The following is a 23,018-nucleotide window of genomic DNA, read 5'->3' on the forward strand; positions in this document are numbered from 1 at the left end:
AGGACTTGTGGTAGCCAGGCAACTTGTAAGACTTATGGTAGCCTGGCAACTTGTGGTAGCCAGGCAACTTGTGGTAGCCAGGCAACTTGTGGTAACCAGGCAACTTGTAGGACTTGTGGTAGCCAGGCGACTTGTAGTCCAACATCAGAAAAAATGTGTCACTATAACATTACTGGGGGTAACTAGAAAATTATTCCTTTCGTATGCCTTCACTCAGGGTGTCATTTCTTCTAAAAATGGTGTTATATGAGAATGGGAGTGTTTCTCTTTATTTATTCTACTGTATCAATGTGGAGACAACTTGTACACAATGTAAAGTGATAAAAACCAGACGCGTTCGTCTGGTTTGTTTACATTATGTGTGCGTGGGATTGGGAGGGTTGCCCTTCCTGGCTACCCATACTTTCCAACCTGACTCCATACAAATAAAACTAACCTCTCACCCTACAGTAAGACTACAAATATTTTAAGGTAATTAACGAGTGTACTACAGTGGACCCCCGGTTTACGATCAGCTCCCAATGCGACCAGTTATGTAAGTGTATTTATGTAAGTGCGTTTGTATGTGTATGTTTGGGGGTCTGAAATGGACTAATCTAATTCACAATATTCCTTATGGGAACAAATTCGGTCAGTACTGGCAATGAACATACTTCTGGAATGAAATAATATCATAAACCGGGGGTCCACTGTATATGTATTTTATCGCTCTTGGGAGCTTAATGTCGTAGTAGGTGGGAGTGCCCGGGCAGGATGCCATACCTCCCACATGACTTTCTACAAATAAATACTTTTCACCTCTCACCCTACATTAAGACCATTAAAAAAAAAAAAAAATAATACTTGTACTGTATATGCATTTTATCGCTCTAGGGAGCTTTAAGCATCGTAGTATAGTATGTGTGGGTGGGGTGGCCAGGAGGGCTACCACACCTGACTTCTTAAGGTAAATACTACTCACCTTTTGCCCTACATTAAGACTACAAATATTTTGAGGTAAATAATGAGTGTACTGTGTGTGTATTTTACTTTTTAATGCCTAGTTCTATTGCTAACTTAATATATGTTAGTGTAAACTTGTTATCTGGCATTTATATGCATTTATAAATAGAAAAAATGGAGTTCTGCTTTCCGGCGAAGTCTGCTTTTTGGAAGTAGCCTGGAACCTAACCTGCCAAATAAGTGGGGCCCTACTGTACTTCACCCTCGCTATAGCACATTTGCTTTGTAAAAACCTCTAATGTGCTATATTTTTGTGAAATTGTATCCTTAATCCTTTTCATTATATTCACTGGGAAGCATTCAGTATTGCAGACAAAGCTTAAAATTCACATTTTTCTGTTTAGTCGGGTAAATACTGTTCTCAGACAATTATATAATTTTATGGAGTCTGATTAAAAAGTGAGCAAGTCATCCTTAACAGACAAAGCTTCCTGTTATGTGTTATCCTCTGCCTTTAAAATTTAGTGTGTGTTGTCTCCACAGGACTATGAGAGAAGTTGACTAGTGCAAGATGGAGGTTCAGGCAGTGCGGCATTTATTTTTGTGTACCATGGGTTACACCAGCAAGCACATCAACTATTGGATTGAGAATGCCAGCTCAGCTGCAGCAAGGCATAGGCAGGCACTAAATGGCAGCAAGTTGGCACATATTAATTTACTGTGATGTTTTACCCAGTGGGATGAATTTAGTTTTAGAAAAGTAAAATAAGTATGTCAGATATGAAATTGTTACAGAATTGAGAAGAGCAACTCCTGAAGAAAGCCATAATTGGTAAGAACCTTTTCTGATATAGAGTATGTAGTGAAGCCTTTAACGTGCAAGTTACTTACAAAATACAGCATGACACATCGGTCTATAAGGTACTTGGCACTGTTGGGTATGGAGGTGGGCAAGGTATTAGTGCACTTGGATGCTTGCTGAGGCTTTCTTGAGTGAGCTAATTTTAGATGCTCTTCATAATGGCATTTCTGATGCCTAGCTCCTTAGATGAAAATTTGAGTGACTTTAGAGTTGCCATTATTAACGGTATACTTTCCTGATGAACTTGACTGTGTTCCCTGATGTAATAAAAAGACAAAAAAAGTGACATAACCTCGTAAAAATAATTATATCATAACACATTTAGATTATAAATATTTAGGAAGATGACTATTTTTAGTGCCATTGTTATATAGTGTGATTATGATTTAAAAAAATTATTTATTTATTGTATAGGGTGTTGAACCACAGATCCCTAGGGTGATTTCTAGAACAGTTTGTGTGAGTACGTGCACATGGATGATAGGAACATAACTTCCTAAAAGACACTTTAATTACTTTGCTATGGTTCTTGGGTTACTGTTATCCCAATACGGACACAAATATATTGGGTTTAAAATAACATTTCATGGTCTTGTTTTTTATTATAAATATTTTGCTTTGTTTCTAATTAACAAGAATGAATGTAATCTGAGTTTTTCATGTTCCTGCATAACAGTTGTGAAAGTAAAGAATGAAAGCCAAGTTAATTTTTAATCTGCCTTTGCAGTTTTGCAAATGTTGGTCATAATTATTTTTCTTTGGTTGCAAAAGTTTTTCTCAAAATTGAAGAGATAATAATGCCATTGGTTTAATGTGTTATTAGTTTCACCAGTTAACCTCTTCAATATGTGTGATTCCCAGTATAATTACCTTAAGAGATTACAAGTGGAAGGCTCCTCCATCATTGTGAACATGATGAGGACCACCATCACTGAGCTCAGATCAAATTAATACACTGCACTTAATTTGTCATGGCTTGTGAGGAGCTCTTGCCAGAGTATTATTTTCAGACAATATTGTTCCAGTCACCTGTGTTCCATAATAAACAAAAGTATTTTAAATATTCTCTCTCTCTCTCTCTCCTCCTCATGGGCCTAATTAAGATTAGACAGAAAATTTTGTTAAACTACATACAATATGAAATTGATGGCATTAAGATACTGTAATGTTTAACAACATTTGGAGTGGTCTTGTAGTGACAGTCCATAATGTTCCATTGTATGCCAAGTTTTTACTAATAAGGAAGTGAACTTCTTTCTTTGGTTATTAAGAAATTCAAGATCACTTCCTCTAAGAATTTCTTTATAATGATGCAAGTTCTATCCTATCGTGACACTGGGAAGCAGTTGTCAGTCACTTCCCTCTGTCCTGACAAGACAGATGAGCAGTTCATTTTGTTACTTAAACTTTTTACTGCTGGGAACACTCACCACCTGTGGACTGTTGTCAACTAATGGTGATTGTAGATTTTTTCAAATGAATAATGTGTTCATAACCTCTGTATACCTCTGTATTTGAATGTCTTAACTGAATGTCCTCATTAATTTTTGTAAACAATTTTAAAGGCAGTTATACATTTTAAACTTGTTATAGGATGAAATGACAAATGGATTTCAAAGCATATTTGGGCAGCAACTGGAGAAAGAACTTAAAATGAAGAGACGTTAACATGTTTGACATTTGACTATTTTTGACAAAAGTAACTGATATGTCACTGAATGAGGAATTGGTAGTGATGTTATTGTGTGCTTGCTACCTCCCACATGCAGTCTGGATTAATTAGAAATGGTCTTTTGAAAGACTCAGTAGGTAGCTACTTGTTTGTTATTACATATAGAGAATTAATGGATTCTTGCTTTTTGCAGGTGAGAGGATTCATATGGTAACATTACATAGAGTAGTTTGATTGAAATCAATCCCGGCACATTGCTTTAATTAGTACGAGTAATAGTCCATGCACATAGCCTTGTGTAGTAAAGTTGATTATGGTCTGTAGTAGGCACTATATCTCATGTTTGCTGTATGTTATTGGTCTTTGTGCAGTATGCATACTGATGACTATACTGCATTTGATTTAGAAAAATTATGTGAGTAGTTTGTTAAAACTAGAGGCAAAAGCTAATTCACAATATGTTAACTTGCTATCAAGACCAAAGTTGATTATCTCACTTTGCATGTACAATACTACTTATAAACAATTTGAAATCACTTAAATATCAGCTAGATAGTCTTATTAGAATATTGCTTTTAGAATCCACATTGACTTAAAAGGTCATCTTGCCTGAAGTAGATATTTTAGGAAAATATTGAGTAAAGACAATATGCACCGTTAATTTCCTTGCCATGGCTTGTGCATGAGATATCAGTAGAGAACATCCAATAATCAATGTACAACTAAGAACCGAACTGAATATTTAGTTTTGCTTAGTTTGGCTGTGAAGATATTTCATCTAATTTTTTTTAGTTTTACCTTATAGGTAGTACACAAAACACTCATCACTGCCTCGTGTGGTTGGTCACCTCTTGTGTAATGTAATCCAGTGTTCCAATGGAGCAATGTTTACAGTAAACAAATTTGTCTATATTGCTCAATAACAACACGTGTGAACAAGTAGTAAATAAACTCTTATGTAGGGTAGGGAATCTATATAACAGATAGTTACTGCACAAACTTTTTCATGTTTACCCAAAATACTTAAAACCCAAAGTAAAGAGGAAAAATGGGGACAGATGGGATTACATATTTGTGAATCACATGTATACAGAAGGTCCTTGTGTACAGGCACTGATAATCTTAACATCTGTACTCAAGATGTACTAATCCCATTCCTTCTCCTTGGACATGTGATCGATAAAATATTGTAATGTGTCCCACTGGTGCTGTTGCTTCTTCTGTGCGCTTATGTGTGTGGTTTTCTGTAGACTTGAAAAAGCTAATAGTACAGGTTTCCCCCTCGCTTTATATAGGTTTGCTTTATGTGAATTTATTATGTGATGTCCCATTTCTATTGGTGATTCTGTATACATGATATACTTTACATTTTGTTGTGTGCAATTGGTGCAGTTCACAAAAAAGTATTAGATTCTTATTTTGTGGAATTAAGCGTTGATGACTTGATTGAGATTAATACAACTACCATGGGCCTGGAATGCATCAAATGCATAAAGCAAGGGACACCTGTACAGTGAAGTGTCTATAAAATTAGTTCACTACCTTGCTTGTATTTACATTGTCTATATTAGCTGGCTAGTGAAATGAATACATGAAAACTGAAATATAGGAGGAAGTGAGATATAATTATGGCATCTGTACTTACCAGTGTCCTTCTTTATATTAAAATGTATTATCAAGATACGTACTTGTTGATCAAAAATACATTTTAGCATGTACTGTATACATATTACAGTATGGTTATAATTTGTCTATTTTATCTATGCAATGAGCATGGGAATAAGATTTTCTAAACCATGGTAATAATATTTCAGGTGAAGGGGATGAATGATGATAAAGGACCAGTCCCAGTTGTTAGTAATATGAAGAAGTTAACTCCAGGTTACAAGAGATAAGTTATTCTCTCATGTTAAGCTTGTTTGCCCTCGACAGAGTAGCCATGTTTTGCCACTGTCCGTCCTACCTGCCTTCTTGTTGATGTAACTCTGTCTTCTCTTTGAATAGATTTCAGAATGCTCTACAGCCTCATGATTATAGGTGAAGTTATTAATGCAATACATTGTTTGAATTTAATTTGTTTTATTTACAGTATTTATATTTTGAGAAGACGAAAAATAAGAATGGAAGTACAATACTGTAATTCATTGTTTGTTTGGTAGTTATCCCTTGGAGGTTGATCATGTTGACTTATTTTTTCATCTTTTCATCATTTTGAAAAGTCTTTTATTGCACCAGGTGTAGTACTCTTGTCTGTACTGGTTGTATAATTTTTCTTATCTCTGACACATGTATGTGGTCTGTTTTTATAAGGTTGCTGGTTGGTCGCATTCTGAGTAACCCAGCGCTACTTTCACTACTTGTTGTCAGTCAACTAATTGATGATAACACTACACTCAAGTAGGGTCATCAATTATTCGGGTTGTGATTTTATTAAAATGAGTCAAATTCTAACATGTCAAGATCTGGGGCATTGATGTGGATCATACAATACTGATTATTCCATTGGTTATTTAAAAATAAATCCATATTCATGGTTAATTTTACACTCTTATTTCAATAACCTTTTGTAATCATAATTAATATTAAGGAACACCTTTGTCGCATCTAATTCTTACTTGCAGTACCACAATTTTAGGTTTTGAGAAAGTCTTGTACAAATTACATATAATTCTTTAAACTGTGTTTCTGTTTATAAACTGCTATCTGGATGTTGTATAGATCTTTGAATCATAATCCATCCATTAATAAAATTAAAGGGGAGCAAGGGGCTAGTGACCCCTTCTCCTGTATGAATTACTAAATGTGAAAAAGAAAACTTTTCTTTTTCTTTTTAGGTCACCCTGCCTCGATGGGAGATGGCCAGTACATTAAAAAAATTAGACTGGTAATACATTTGACATACAGCACTTGTACTTTGATGATTCAAGGGAGTGACAGTATTTGAACTCTTGCTTTGAATTTACCAGCCCACCCCATTACCCACTCAACCACAGAGTTTAAATCCGGTCTCTCCATTGAATTGTTACATTTGTTCATTACAAATTTTCAGTACACACCCTGATAAGGTTTACTAGAGGAGAGAAGGAAGGGCTAATTGAATTTTATTGAAAGAAACAGTATTGTACCTGCCTTGCATTGTCTTGAGAACTCTTAATTAATTATTCTTCTCTTGTTCCTATTTCTGAACACCTGTTGTGCTTGTAAAACCAGCAAACAGTACTCTTAGTTGATCGGTCAATTAAAATGTTATAGAGAAATAATTAGTAATTACTACCTGCATGTGTATTTTTTCAACATTTTGTGATACAGCTTGTAAACAGGCTGTATATTTCTTGTATGAGCCATGACTTCATACACATCCATAAACCTTAGGCTCTTCCTCGCTGTTTTTATGGCATTCTCCATATATGTTTACCTTAGCAAAACAATTCCTTGATTGCACAAACACTGAAAGTTGTTTAAAACATCTTTAATTTTTCAGTTACTTCATAACCCTCCCCACAGTGTAATAAAATTTTTGTTGGAGCCACGTGATCATTTGTCCTCTGACCTGTATACTACAACAACTGAGATCATAAAATCATTTGTGGGTCAATAAAAATACAATAACAACTTATGGCACCTAAAGAATCCTGATAAACTCTGTAGTTAATGATTCATTTCTACACTGATGTCCTGAGTGAGATTATCATGAGTCCTAAAGAACTTTTTTATCCAGTGTTGGAGCTTCCAGTGTAATGAATAATTATTTCTCGTGAAAACTTTTTAAATTACTGCAAAATTGTTTGTTTACTTATTCTAGGATAAACTACATGACTTTTATTCATTATGTTGTTGATTTTTCATGTGTTTGTAATCAGCTTTTTTCTTGTATTATAAACTTCTTCTGCCTCTCTCTTTGTCATTAGTTTATGTTCTTTCTGCGCTTTATATCTGTATTCAATAAGTTTTCTTTTTTTGCATTGTGTCTACTTTTTCATGTATTAGTATTTTAATTTTTAATTATATTTATTATATTCTAAGAAAAAAACTCATTTATTGCACCATAGTATTGAGACTCCTCAGTAACTAATTCATAGTTGGATTTTGTAAGTACTGAATGATTATATGGTATTATTCATAATGACATATCAGGTCTGGCTCATTATAGATTGTCAAATTGTCATTATACTGATGTTATAATGTACAACATGTGCAAATGTGCTGGATTCATAATACAGTATTGTGTGTATTACTATGTGATAAAATTTAATTTGTCTCGTAAATTTAGGCGTCAGTAGAGTATGGAAAATTCTCGTAAACTCTTTCATATTTTAATGGATTAAATTACATTAGCACAAAGGGTGTGATTGGCATAGTTTGGTTGACCAGTCATAGGTAATCATTCTATTGGTTGGCTTGATGCATTATGTTCAAGACTTGCCTAATGAAAATTTCTAATTTTCGTGGATTATAGTTGACAAATATTCTAGTTTATGAACAAAATATTTGAAATTGAGACTATTGTTTATTGGATAATCAGGATTACCATGTCTGTTGTTTTATTTGATTGATTACTGGGTAATGTGGAGTCGTATGATCGAGTCTCACTGAAACAGTTATTAATAATCCTCTTATACAATAAGGATTCCAAAGGGATATTTGTATAATTAGTCTCCTAGATGATTTGATTTTGCAAATTTGGAATTAATCAGAATTCTAATTGATTGGGTTGTAGAAATAGGATGAGAAGTGATATAATTGCATTTTCGTTATACTGATGTTATAATGTACAACATGTGCAAATGTGCTGGATTAAAAGGCTGCCAATACACATTCAGTGTTCATTCTCCAGAAACCAACAGCTGAAGCAGTTATATCCAGCATATCTCATCTTGAAATGCTTTGGCAACCACACTGCGGTGTCATTATTTTTCCGGTCACATTATGTTAATAGTTGTCCACACCTGAACAGGATTACCTAATGGTTTCATCAACAATATTTTAAATTCTACCATTTTTTTTTTTTCAACAAGTCGGCCATCTCCCACCAAGGCAGGGTGACCCAAAAAGAAAGAAAATCCCCAAAAAGAAAACATTTTCATCATCATTCAACACTTTCACCTCACTCACACATAATCACTGTTTTTGCAGAGGTGCTCAGAACACAACAGTTTAGAAGCATATACGTATAAAGATACACAACATATCCCTCCAAACTGCTAATATCCCAAAACCCCTCCTTTAGAGTGCAGGCATTGTACTTCCATTTCCAGGACTCAAGTCCGGCTATATAAAAATAACTGGTTTCCCTGAATCCCTTCACTAAATATTACCCTGCTCACACTCCAACAGATTGTCAGGTCCCAAATACCATTCGTCTCCATTCACTCCTATCGAACATGCTCATGCACGCCTGCTGGAAGTCCAAGCCCCTCGCCCACAAAACCTCCCTTACTCTTTCCTTCCAACCTTTTCGAGGACGACCCCTACCCCGCCTTCCTTCTCCTACATATTTAAATGCTCTCCATGTCATTCTACTTTAATCCATTCTCTCTAAATGACCAAACCACCTCAACAACCCCTCTTCAGCCCTCTGACTAATACTTTTATTAACTCCACACCTTCTCCTAATTTCCACACTCCGAATTTTCTGCATAATATTTACACCACACATTGCCCTTAGACAGGACATCTCCACTGCCTCCAGCCACCTCCTCGCTGCAGCATTCACAACCCAAGCTTCACACCCATATAAGAGTGTTGGTACTACTATACTTTCATACATTCCCTTCTTTGCCTCCATAGATAACGTTTTTTGACTCCACATATACCTCAACGCACCACTCACCTTTTTTTCTTCATCAATTATATGATTAACCTCATCCTTCATAAATCCATAATCCGACACGTCAACTCCCAAGTATCTGAAAATATTCACTTCTTCCATACTCCTCCTCTCCAATTTGATATCCAGTTTTTCTTTATCTAAATCATTTGATACCCTCATCACCTTACTCTTTTCTATGTTCACTTTCAACTTTCTACCTTTACACACACTCCCAAACTCATCCACTAACCTTTTCAATTTTTCTTTAGAATCTTCCATAAGCACAGTATCATCAGCAAAAAGTAACTGTGTCAATTCCCATTTTGTATTTGATTCCCCATAATTTAATCCCGCCTCACTCCCAAACACCCTAGCATTTACTTCTTTTACAACCCCATCTATAAATATATTAAACAACCATGGTGACATTACACATAAATAACAAAAAAGGCACAATACCATGGCTGGAACGATACACAAATAACCCGCACATAAACGAGAGAAGCTTACGACGACGTTTCGGTCCTACTTGGACCATTGACAATGTCACATGTGTGACATTACACATCCCTGTCTAAGACATACTTTTACCAGGAAGTGGTCTGCCTCCCTTCTACACACCCTAACCTGAGCCTCATTATCCTCATAAAAACTCTTTACAGCATTTAGTAACTTACCACCTATTCCATATACATGTACTTGCAACATCTGCCACATTGCTCCCCTATCCACTCTACCATATGCCTTTTCTAAATCCATAACTGCAATGAAAACTTCCCTACCTTTATCTAAATACTGTTCACATATATATTTCAATGTAAACACTTGATCTACACATCCCCTACCCACTCTGAAACCTCCTTGCTCATCCGCAATCCTACATTCTGTCTTACCTCTAATTCTTTCAATAATAACCCTACCGTACACTTTTCCTGGTATAGTCAATAAACTTATTCCTCTATAATTTTTACAATCTCTTTTGTCCCCCTTCCCTTTATATAAAGGGACTATACATGCTCTCTGCCAATCCCTAGGTACCTTCCCCTCTTTCATACATTTATTAAACAAAAGTACCAACCACTCCAACACTATATCCCCCCTGCTTTTAACATTTCTGTCATGATCCCATCAGTTCCAACTGCTTTACCCCCTTTATTCTACGTAATGCCTCACGTACCTCCCCCACACTTACATTCTGCTCTTCTTCACTCCTAAAAGATGGTATACCTCCCTGGCCAGTGCATGAAATTACCGCCTCCCTTTCTTCCTCAACATTTAAAAGTTCCTCAAAATATTCTCGCCATCTGCCTAATACCTCCCTCTCCCTATCTACTAACTCCCCTACTCTGTTTTTAACTGACAAATCCATACGTTCCCTAGGCTTTCTTAACTTGTTTAACTCACTCCAAAAATTTTTTCTTATTTTCATTAAAATTTCTTGACAGTGCCTCTCCCACTCTATCATCTGCTCTCCTTTTGCACTCTCTCACCACTTTCTTCACCTTTCTTTTACTCTCCATATACTCTCCTCTTCTTATAACACTTCTGATTTGTAAAAACCTCTCATAAGCTAACTTTTTCTCTTTTATCACACCCTTTACTTCATCATTCCACCAATCACTCCTCTTTCCTCCTGCCCCCACCCACCTTTAACCACAAACTTCTGCCCCACATTCTAATACTGTATTTTTAAAACTATTCCAACCCTCTTCAACCCCCCCACTACTCATCTTTGCACTAGCCCACCTTTCTGCCAATAGTCGCTTATATCTCACCCAAACTTCCTCCTCCCTTAGTTTATACACTTTCACCTCCCTCTTTCTTGTTGCCACCTTCCTCTTTTCCCATCTACCTCTTACTCTAACTGTAGCTACAACTAAATAATGATCCGATATATCAGTTGCCCCTCTATAAACATGTACATCCTGGAGCCTACCCATTAACCTTTTATCCACCAATACATAATCTAACAAACTACTTTCATTACGTGCTACATCATACCTTGTATATTTATTTATCCTCTTGTTCATAAAATATGTATTACTTATTACCAAATCTCTTTCTACACATAGCTCAATTATAGGCTCCCCATTTACATTTACCCCTGGCACCCCAAATTTACCTACTACTCCCTCCACAACATTTTTACCCACTTTAGCATTGAAATCCCCAACCACAAGTACTCTCACACTTGGTTCAAAACTCCCCACGCATTCACTCAACATTTCTCAAAATCTCTCTCTCTCTCCTCTACACTTCTCTCTTCTCCAGGTGCATATACACTTACTATAACCCACTTTTCACATCCAACTTTTATTTTACTTCGCATAATCCTTGAATTAATACATTTATAGCCCCTCTTTTCCTGCCATATCTTATCCTTCAACATTATTGCTACTCCTTCTTTAGCTCTAACTCTATTTGAAACCCCTGACCTAATCCCACTTATTCCTCTCCACTGAAACTCTCCCACTCCCTTCAGCTTTGTTTCACTTAAAGCCAGGACATCCAGCTTCTCATTCATAACATCCACAATCATCTCTTTCTTATCATTTGCACAACATCCACGCACATTCGGACATCCCACTTTGACAATTTTCTTCTTATTCTTTTTAGTAGTCTTTACAGGAAAAGGGGTTACTAGCTCATTGTTCCCGGCATTTTAGTTGGCTTTTACAACACACATGGCTTACGGAGGAAAGATTCTTATTCCACTTCCCCTTGGATATAAAAGGAAAAGTAATAAGACCAAGAACTATTAAGATAAAATCAAAGAAAACTCAGATGAGTGTGTATAAATAAACGTGTACATGTATGTGTAGTGTGACCTAAGTGTAAGTAGAAGTAGCAAGACATACCTGTAATCTTGCATATTTATGAGACAGACAAAAAAAAACACCAGCAATCCTACCATCATGTAAAACAATTACAGGCTTTTGTTTTACATTCACTTGGCAGGATGGTAGTACCTCCCTGGGTGGTTGCTGTCTACCAAAAAGTAATTGCTTTGGCTTGAAACTTTCTAAACCTGTGTATCCTCTAAGGTGCACATAGTAATTGAGTGTGTAATCCCCTGGTAGACAGCTTTAGTTAATTGTGTGTTGTCACGGTGGTAGAGGAGAGTGGTCAGCCTCGGAATTGGAGAAACTACACATATTAGAACATGATCAAACTCGCTCTGCATATTCCCTAATCCCAGCAGATGTCCTGATGGCCTCTGTTGAACTGTGGTCTGAAAAATGATTTTCTAGAGAAAGTTTTCTGAAATTTTGCTGTTTTTTGAGTACAGCATTTCTCATTTTTGCTTATCTCAAAGATCATAGAAACTTTCATTATATTATGCATGTCTTTTCTGTACACCATTGGATAGTACAGTTATGTTTAACTTTTGAATATTTTGTGAAAGTCTGTACAACAAAAACAGAGCTAGCAAAAACCAAAAAATTTTTACGGTATATGGTAGTGCCCATGGTCGAGTGCATGAGAATTGTAAAATAATGCAATTTTATAAGACTGATTTTGAGAAAATTAGCTTAATCACATAATTTGCTGGAATTATATTCATCCGAAACTATCACACAGCATCATTGAGTATGTGGTTGGCAAACATTTGTTCATTTGTCAATCTGGAATTTGAAAAATAATTTCCTCTTCATAACTATGTACTTATATATACAACTTTATATCTCCCTTCAAAACTAGGTGGAAGTTTCTATTGTGTTAAATTTGAAATGTCCAGCACATTTATTTTATTTATCTTTGCATAATTATTAAAGCTTTTATGTTTTTTACTATAGATCTGAGTAAATATAAAATATTAAGACAGAGTATGGTGATAATATAGGATCCAGAAATTTAAACTTTGATTTGTTACCATTATGGAGAATATCTATTCTTCATAGTGTTGTGTGTAAAGGGAGAAAGTTGAAAGTAAACGTAGATAAGAGTAAGGTGATGAGGGTATCAAATGAGTTAGATAAAGAAAAATTGGATATCACATTGGAGGGAGGGAGTTTGGAAGAAGTGAATGTGTACATATTTGGGATGTCAGTGGATGGGTTTATGAAGGATGAGGTAAACCATAGAACTGATGAAGGAAAAAAGGTGGATGGTGCATTGAGGTATTTGCGTGAGCGTGTTTGATAGGAGTGAATGGAGACAAATGGTTTTTAATACTTGACGTGCTGTTGGAGTGTGAGCAAAGTAACATTTATGAAGGGGTTCAGGGAAACCGGCAGGCCAGACTTGAGTCCTGGAGATGGGAAGTACAGTGCCTGCACTCTGAAGGAGGGGTGTTAATGTTGCAGTTTAAAAACTGTAGTGTAAAGCACCCTTCTGGCAAGACAGTGATGGAGTGAATGATGGTGAAAGTTTTTCTTTTTCGGGCCACCCTGCCTTGGTGGGAATCGGCCAGTGTGATAATAAAAAAAAAAAAAAAGAATTTTATTCATGGAGGCAAAGAAGGGAATGTATGAGAGTATAGTGATACCAACACTCTTATATGAGTGCAAAGCATGGGTTGTAAATGCTACAGCAAGGAGGAGGCTGGAGGCAGTGATGTCATGTCTAAGGGCAATGCGTGGTGTATATATTATGCAGAGAATTCGTAGTGTGGAAATTAGGAGGTGTCGTTTGGTCATTTAGAGTGAGTAGAGTAAAATTGGATGACTTGAAGGGTGTGTAAATCTGTAGTGAAGGGAAGGAGGGGTAGGGGTCCTAGGAAAGGATGGAGGGAGGGGGTAAAAGATGTTTTTGTGTGCAAGAGACTTGAACATACAACAAGTATGTGTGAGCATGTTAGATAGGAGTGAATGGAGACGAATGGTTTTTGGGACCTGACGAGCTGTTGGAGTGTGAGCAGGGTAATATTTTGTGAAGGAATTCAGGGAAACCGGTTAGCTGGACTTGAGTCCTGGAGGTGGGAAGTACAATGCCTGCACTTTAATGGAGGGGTTTGGGATATTGGCTGTTTGGAGTGACATCTAAACTGTTGTAACTGAGTGAATGATGGTGAAAGTGTTGAACAATGAAAGTTTTTTCTTTCTTCTTGGGTTTTTCTTTCTTTTTGGATCAATCTGCCTCGGGAAATGGCCGACGTGTTAAAAAAAAAAGAGGATTTTTTTTCCAATTTATTGTTAAAGCAAGCATACTGTATTGTACACTGCCCTCGACCCAGTATGTAAAACATTGACTGACTAGTCTGCAACCCATAAGTGAAGGAAGCCTCCCACCTGGCTAGCTAGCCTGTAATAAACAGAATGGTATTATTATTAAATGTAGTAATAAACAAATTACTGTAGTATAATTATATTTGAAATAATGCTAAACCTGTGTGAGATTTAGCACTGCATGACAAAGGGTGTTGATGTTAAGGGTTGGAGGAGTAAACTGTACCAGCAGGTATAATTGTGAAAGGAGAGCATTAGAGTCTGTTAAAAGTCAGTTTTGCTTAAGAAATCATAGACTTGCAGAGGGCAAGATAGCTATATCAATATTATTATTTTTATTAGCACATCGGCCATTTCCCACTGAGGTAGGATCACCTGGAAAAGAAGAAACACTTTCATCAAAATATCAGGAAAGTATATTAAACAAAATGTACGCATATAGAAGGAACATATTTTAATTGAAGAGCTAAAGAAAAAATGTGCAAGATCACCCCAGTTGTAATTCCAGTGCAGGCCTGTGGGTCACAGGTAGGAGCACTTCATAGCGAAGTCTGGCCTCAGGACAGGCTGCAAGAGTACAAATCCACACAAAACCTGCTGCAGATATATCAGTAAAGATATTTAGGAGTTAGAAATCCATATAGAGAAAAAAAAAACAAGGAAGAATGGTTCTGTCTCACACTGACCAGTGTTTATTGTAACCCTGATGTACCATTATATTTAGGGGTGGTTGATTTTTCCCTTAAGAGTCCAAAACTCATTTACTGCTGTCCCTATAATTCTTGGAATTTGCCCTGAGCATTGAATAAGATATGCTGGTACTAAAGTAAAAAAATCATAATCACTTAGCATTTTATTCTGAAAATTTTTAACATATAAAAGTCAAGAAGCTTGGTTTTGATGATGGTGGTGATTAGAGAAGAATGTTTTAAACATATGGTGAGTAATAACAATTTTAAACAATGTTTGAGAGTTTATGGTGCAGTAAGAACAGTCAAGAAGAATGTGAGCTTGCTTATGGTAACAAAAAAAGGTATTGATTATAGGAAGATTATTGGTATAGTGAAGAGAATGAGGAAGCAGGTGTGCTTTAAGTTACAGAGGGTTGTGTATGGAAGGGAAGAGTATGAAGCCACTTATGTACAAATATGCTCCCTTGCTAATGTGCTGAATGAAGGTGCAACACATGTACACAGATACACAATTAAGATCTTAAACATGTTACTTCAGGCTAATTTATGTTACCACGTGTAGCATGTGCTCATTGGTGAAGTTGTGATGTATATTTTGTACACACCAGTTGATGTTTACACTACTACAGAAAGGTTTTGTATAGTATAGTTGTTTATATTAACATAATCATAGTAATCTAGAGTTTTCTACAACTATGGTTTATTTCTAGGAATTTTTAAATTAATTCTGTATGCATTACACAACTTTAATATAGGTGAATATAATGTATACTATTTAGATGTAGTGTATACATGTGATGATGAGGTATATCATATATTTGACATATATATACTCATACTGTTATGGAGTTGGTTTAGAAAAACACGTAAGCAAACACTAGGATGTATTTATTAGAAAACATTTCGGCCCTGAGACCTTGATCACTTCTAACATACAGGGGTTAAAAGACAGTATATATAGGCAGAGAGTGAGGTGTGGGTGATGCATGGAATACTCTACTTCACTTTGTTCACAATTATCAGTACCCTTACACTACATAAGCTCAGTGTTGTACCTTACAACATGGGAAAATGCACAGGATAAATACCTGAAAGTCATGACTACTAAATTAACTCTGATTTACTTTAAGTTAACCTAACTGATAATGTATTCTTATGAGGATAGGTGTACATTATAGTACTTGTCTTTCCTCAGTATGTAATGAGTTAACTCTTCACATGCTGCTAGATGGAAATAAATGGTATAAAATACTAACACAATGGAAAAATAAATACAGAAGCAGTACATGTATAATGTGATCCTTTAAGAATCACATTATACTGCTTCTGTGTTTATTTTTTCATGTGCTGCTAGTTATGAAACCAATTTGTATAAGATATGACTTTTCCTATATCTTGCTAGTACAGTGGACCCCCGCATAATGATCAGCTCCCAACTCGACCAATTATGTAAGTGTATTTTTGTAAGTGCTTTTGTAGGTGTATTTTTGGGGGTCTGAAACGGACTAATCTAATTCACAATATTTCTTATAGGAACAAATTCGGTCTATAACGGCACCCAAGCAGGCTTCTGGATTGAAATAATATCGTTATGCGGGGGTCCACTGTATTGTGTAGGCATATAGAAAATGATATGAGCAAGTTGTTAGTTGTTGTTTTTGCTATTTAAGAGGAATATCTTAATATAATGTATATAGGCTAAAAGCAGGTGACTGTAATGCCTCAATAATACACCTGAATTCACAGACAGTACAAGGTTCTACATTATTATTATTTATTATTATTATTATTTTTATTATATGAAGTGCTAAACCCATGTGGGTAATTAAATTTAAGGTTTAATCATGTCCTCTAATTTTGAGACAGAAACTATTCTCACAGCCAGATGCTGTGTCAAAAAGGTTATATGGTACAGTATTTGAACAAGGACATATAAGTGAGTGCATGCTTGTACAGTACAGAGGACACATTTAAAGGTGTATATATGTACATTTTGCAAGATCTGTAGACACTATATCTCTCAAGGGAGATGCCTGGATGCTCCTTTGTGGCTTTTAATGCAAAGAATTCAACCTCTCCTCCCTTTCCTTGGATTGAACCTTATTGCCTCCCCTTTTCCCAGGCACTATATAACCCCCTATGGGTTTAGTACTCCCCATGAATGTAGTAATAATAATAATAATAATATATAGCATACAGCAGGCATGTGTGAGCATATTAGATAGGAGTGAGTGGAAGCTGTTTTTGGGACTTGACAAGTTGTTGGAGTGTGAGCAGGGTAATTTTTGAAGGGTTTCAGGGTAACTGGTTAGCCAGACTTTAGTCCTGGACGTGGGAAGTATAATGCCTACACTCTAAAGGAGGGGTTTGGGATATTTGCTGCTTAGAGTGACATCTAAACTGTTGTATCTGCGTGCCTCTGGCAACACAGTGATAGTGTGGATGATGGTGAAAGTGTTTCTTTTTCGGTTTACCCTTCCTTGGTGGGAGATGGCCAGTATGTTTAAAAAAAAAAAATGTATATATAGAGACCATGGGCAAAAGAAACTGGCAGCGACCTACTGTTTTCCCTACAGCTACTTAAACACTGTGTGTATTGCTCTGTTTGTAAGGCATGATGCTTTTTGAGCTGATCATTGCATAGAAAGTATTTGCCTAAGCCACCATTATGTAAGTAAAGATGGCAGTTAGATTAAAACTAGTATGTTCTGCCAGGTAGAGACTTTTGTTTTGAAAACTGTGTTTTAAGACATTTTTTCACTTGTTAATACATTGCAACAAGAAAGAAATGAGACGTGTATTTTTCATTTGGCCATGAAGTACTAGGTTTTACCTTTGTCACTGAAAATTAAATATCTTAAACATATATGCAAAGGAAGGTAAAGATCATTACTGCATTAACTAAATTATGAAGAACAAAAATGATAATACCATAGCTGAAATAGTTCACAACGCAACCACAATTTGGAAATAAACCTTTAAACGATGTTTGGACTGTCATGGATCATTAACAAGTCACAAGTGAGGGAGAGAAACAGATCACATGAAGTGAGGAGAAACTCAAGGGGATGTGTAGATGTGAAGTGCTCTCGTTTTAAGGAATTACAGCTACTCTCACCTTGGATCAGATCTAATTATCTCCCATTCCCCAGATGAATGAATCCCAAGGTTGTAGCACTTTTCCATGAATTTAATAATCTAAGGATCTGAGTAGCCAATGTACTTTTGTGTATACGTACTGTACTTTATGCTTCTCTTGCCATCTCCAATTCAGTGGTGAAACTTTGTCTCCATCCCCTTTCAGATATTTAAGGAACACCAGAGGGACTATGTTTGCCTTGCTGGCACAAACAGTGCACTTTGTCTATCGCATCATCTGGTCTTCAGCCAGAAGTAACCAGTCCCCACCCTCCCCCTTCCCACCTCCACAGTCAGTCTTGTTGGACTCATCATTATTGGGTTGACAGCTCAACATTCCCAATATGAAGTTTACCACTAGTTTTGTTTTTATTGATGCTTGTCTTTTCCAGTACTGTACATTGCTCTTATATTCAAAACACGTGATGGACACAGGTTTAGTGCTTATTAAATATAATAATATTGATAATTTAGAATACGTGACTTTACCTTTAATTTTTACTCACCTCTATATCTGACTTGTTTTATGGTCTTTTTTTTTTTTCATAATTGAATGGATTCAGAAAACATGTATGGTACACACCAATATACATTACATGTTTAACACATGAATACAAGAATATGATACAAAATCACTCTTGTATCACATAGTTTACCATACAAATTTTTGATGTAACTTGTATATTCTGTGGTACAATTCTTTCTTTTGTGTTGTCCTCCAGCTCAACATTATAAGTATTAACAACCTGTCACTTGCAGTTGCTGATGAACCAGCAGCTGTAACATCCATTCATTAGATTAGCCATTCTAATTAAGTTCTTACAATATAACAAAGAAGCTGTAACTTACATTAACTCATCAAGAATCAAATTCTGTGTTTTAAAATAAAATTGGTAATCATACAAGATGAAGGAAATGCAGAAAAGTGAGAGATGGTAGGAAATAAAATACATGCATTATAACAAGTGTAGTACTTAAATATAAATAAAAAATTATAAATGCATAGATTTAAATATATTTAAATATACTATTTAAGTATATTTAAATACATACATATACATACAGTATGTATATTATATATTTAGTTTAAGAATAAAAGGACAACAGAACACTTTATAAAGCTGATATATGAACGTGTGTTCTATTATACAGTACATACACCTTTTCTTCTTACCTTAAATATTACTTTACCTTTATTTTGTAAATTGCATGATTTTTCCAGTATGTTCATACAGCACAAGCTTGTCCTGTTACATTGTCTTCAATGCATGTGCTCTGCTGTATTCTGACTTCATAGCTCTTATCAGTTTATCTGTCCTTTAAGATCATCACTATATTGTGTTTCACTCTTGCTGATACTGTACAGTATATAGTTTATCATGCATGATAAATTCCTAATGAATTCTAGATCTATTTTCACAAGTGCCAATAAAATTTGGCAAGTTATCTTCCTTTCATAAATATTTTTTTTACTTTTCTCCTATTCTCCTCACCAAAAATACAAACCAAATTCTTAAACTTTATTCCACGTACAAATACAGTGGACCCCGCTTTACGATCAGCTCCCAATGCGACCAATTATGTAAGTGTATTTATGTAAGTGCGTTTATACGTGTATGTTTGGGGGTCTGAAATGGGCTAATCTAATTCACAATATTCCTTATGGGAACAAATTCGTTCAGTAATGGCACCTGAACATATTTCTGGAATGAAATAATATCGTAAGCCGGGGATCCACTGTATATGTATTTCAGTGTCATTTTTCACTCTCATTTTATTTTTGATAAGCATTTTCTTTTACTTCGACAGTTTCAACATGATAGATTATATTATCCACAAAGAATATGACTACCTTAGAGATTTAAGAGTACTTGATGATCAAGTACTGTCTTTGAACAAAGCAAGTTTACTTGGTGCATAACTTTATTTGGGGGAAGGCCTATTTTACTTCTTAGCCTGTCAATATCACACTGTATTTGAAGATTGCTCTGCATATACATGTACAAAACTAATCAAGCTCAAGTGTAATGCAGTGCTTCCTCTTATGGGATATTTTTCTTATAACATTGTCTAACCTCTTCACAAACAATAGCAGCCAGGTAGGTTTTGAGTATTTGCAACACACTGCTTTTGATGCATTTTGTCAATGATAAAAAAATGCAAAATTGTTTTCAATGCAGTTTTTTGGAAACATATACTAGGGTGGAAAATTAGACTGAATCCTAAGAGAAACTAGTATAGTTTGGACTTCTTAACTGTTAAAAACTAAATGTATGTGTACTTTCACCTAGATTGACTTGGAATTTTGAACCTGCACTATTTATCTTATGAAACAAATTGTATATTTAATATAATTATGGTGCAAAATAAAAGTAAATATAATTTTTTTTTTTTTATATAAATTTAATTTACTAGTGGTGAGTTAAGATTTTTGAGCAATGTTCTGTGCTCTTTTGAATAATTCAGGGAAAGCAGGAAAGTTTAGTGCAATGATGACACTTCTGTAATATATTTCATGGAAAAGCAATTAGTTTACAGAGTACTGTATAAACTAAAAATGCCTCTGGAATATCCTAGTCCTCATGCTATAGAATAACACTAATTTTGATATTCATCCCTGTTTAATACATACTTCTTGAAGATGCATTTCTGTATTTGCTTTCCTATAGCAAAGAACATGAAGTTTACGATGCATTTTACAACTTTAATCATTACATGTGCTTCTTCAAATAGAGCATTAAAAATCTTTTATTTGTATAATAAGTTTCGAATGAATTAATTTCTCACATATGTGAGAAAACAGTGTAGTCTCTTAGAAGCCTGCACATCACTTAGATCAGGGGTTCTCAACCCCGGGGTTGCAACTCCAATTGGGGATTGCAAAGTATTTTCCTTGGGGGTCATGTAGTAGTGTCATCACTAGTGACAAAAAAAAAAAAAGTTCATTCTTAGGTTCAGTTGTATACTATACAACTGATAATCTCAGGTTTTATATTGCTTCTTAAATTGCATTGATATGTTTATCACATACAGTATCTTGGCTCCCTTATTTTTCTAGTTTTAATAAATAGCTGATCATGATTAAGGTGTTTTATTTTCAAGTGGGGTCACAATAACTTTGGAGAAGCTAAAGTCAGTCAGTCATAGATAAAAAGTTGAGAACCATTGATTTAGAATGATGTAATAAGGATAATAGTGTGAGCAACAAAATCTTTTATTGCTGTTAAATCTTTCATACAAATACTCTTTTATCATACAACTCCTTGGAAATATTAGCAATACCCTAGCCTTATGATACTCAAACATTTTTTGGTTGTGAAACTAAAACAATTTGATAATTTAAAATTGATTGCAAGGGCGACAATTTAATAATTTAAAACTGATGTCAAAGGCCTGCTCAATTTACTTGGCATGATCCTTATGATATATTTACAGGCATGTCAGGTTAAAAGCTCTTGAATCTTAGCTAACCAAATAAAACTGTTAATACAGTAGAAGTTATGTGCTGGCAGCCCTTTGTGAGCTGTTTTGGTACAAGAAAAACTACAAGAACTAGTACCAAAACATGCAAACACCACCACTAAACAGTTGGTACAAAGTTTTCTGCAAATAAATTGGTATAATGTATTTGCATACACTCAGAAGCCAGTCTTTTGGCTTGTATATACTTGTCGGTATGACATTATGATTGTCATAATAATGGATCATTTGAAGAATTGCTAATTTGTTGGTGTTATTGTTTTGATAATTTCATAGTAAGCATCACTGACCCTGATATGTAAGGTTTGAGTCTCCTGTTTTTTTTTCCTCCACATGAATAGTGAGAATCCTACTAAAGCACAATATTGTTCATTATGTACAGTTTTGTCACTACAATAATGGTATACAATACCAACAGGTGATGAATAAGACAAGTGCAATACATGGATATCTTTACTATGATGTTTTGCCAACCAGTGACTTTCAATTTAATATATGTAGTTTGTAAACTGGACACAGTAGAAATAGTCCATTCTAGGGGTGTGCCAAATTAATATAATAAAAAATGAAGCTCTAAACCTACACGGGTCATACAGTGCAGCATGGGGTGTCCCAAAGTATTGGAATTGGTGGGCAACAGCTAATTTTGATTGTAGTGGTATCAGCCTAAAATTGAGTAATGGTATCAGTATCAGCAAAAATTTTGGTATCATCCCAGCCTTAATCTGTAGTCCATGATGAAAGCTCATGGGCTGCACACTTACAAGGCAGAGAGACTGATTACCTCATCTTGTCTTCAGTTTATAAGTTTTGTATTGAATTGAAAATGAGTCAGTGGGTAGCAAAATACCTTCATAAAAAAGATACCTAGGCATTACTCATGTCTAGTTCATTTTTGCTGATCAAACTTGTACTAAAAAAGAACAGCTTTTTATATAATTCTATAATACAGGAACTTACAACTTGCATTAAAGAATTATAAAATAATACCTGTTTAACTTAAATTTGGCCTTGCTAGAATCTTATAATACTATACTGTATATAGAATCTTGTGTACTGTTGTACTATATATATGATTCTTGAAGATGTATCTTAACTGTTGCAACATCTGGATGAGAACTTCTTGTCTTTGGAGGTCTTGAGTTTGAGAGTAAAATGGCCTCTTTATAATCCCAAATAGAATATCCATTATAATAAAACTTTGATCAATATTATATGTACAAATCTAGGGAAAATAAAGTTTAGAACTAGTGTA

General features: G+C 35.2%; 1 protein-coding gene across 7 annotated transcripts in view; it reads left to right on the plus strand.

Annotated features, from left to right (window-relative positions):
* Mkk4 (MAP kinase kinase 4) overlaps positions 1-23,018 on the plus strand; it is an 81,021-nt gene extending 58,003 nt beyond the window's left edge. For 5 of the 7 annotated variants that reach the window (XM_053789348.2, XM_053789351.2, XM_053789352.2 and 2 more), the window contains one exon: positions 1,486-23,018. The gene's annotated coding sequence lies outside the window, so the exon portion shown is untranslated. The remainder of the gene's footprint in view (positions 1-1,485) is intronic. The other 2 variants (XR_011393134.1, XM_053789350.2) reach the window with 2 other exon arrangements.

This window comes from Cherax quadricarinatus, chromosome 44 (assembly GCF_038502225.1).
Source record: "Cherax quadricarinatus isolate ZL_2023a chromosome 44, ASM3850222v1, whole genome shotgun sequence".
NCBI classification, from domain to species: domain Eukaryota; kingdom Metazoa; phylum Arthropoda; class Malacostraca; order Decapoda; family Parastacidae; genus Cherax; species Cherax quadricarinatus.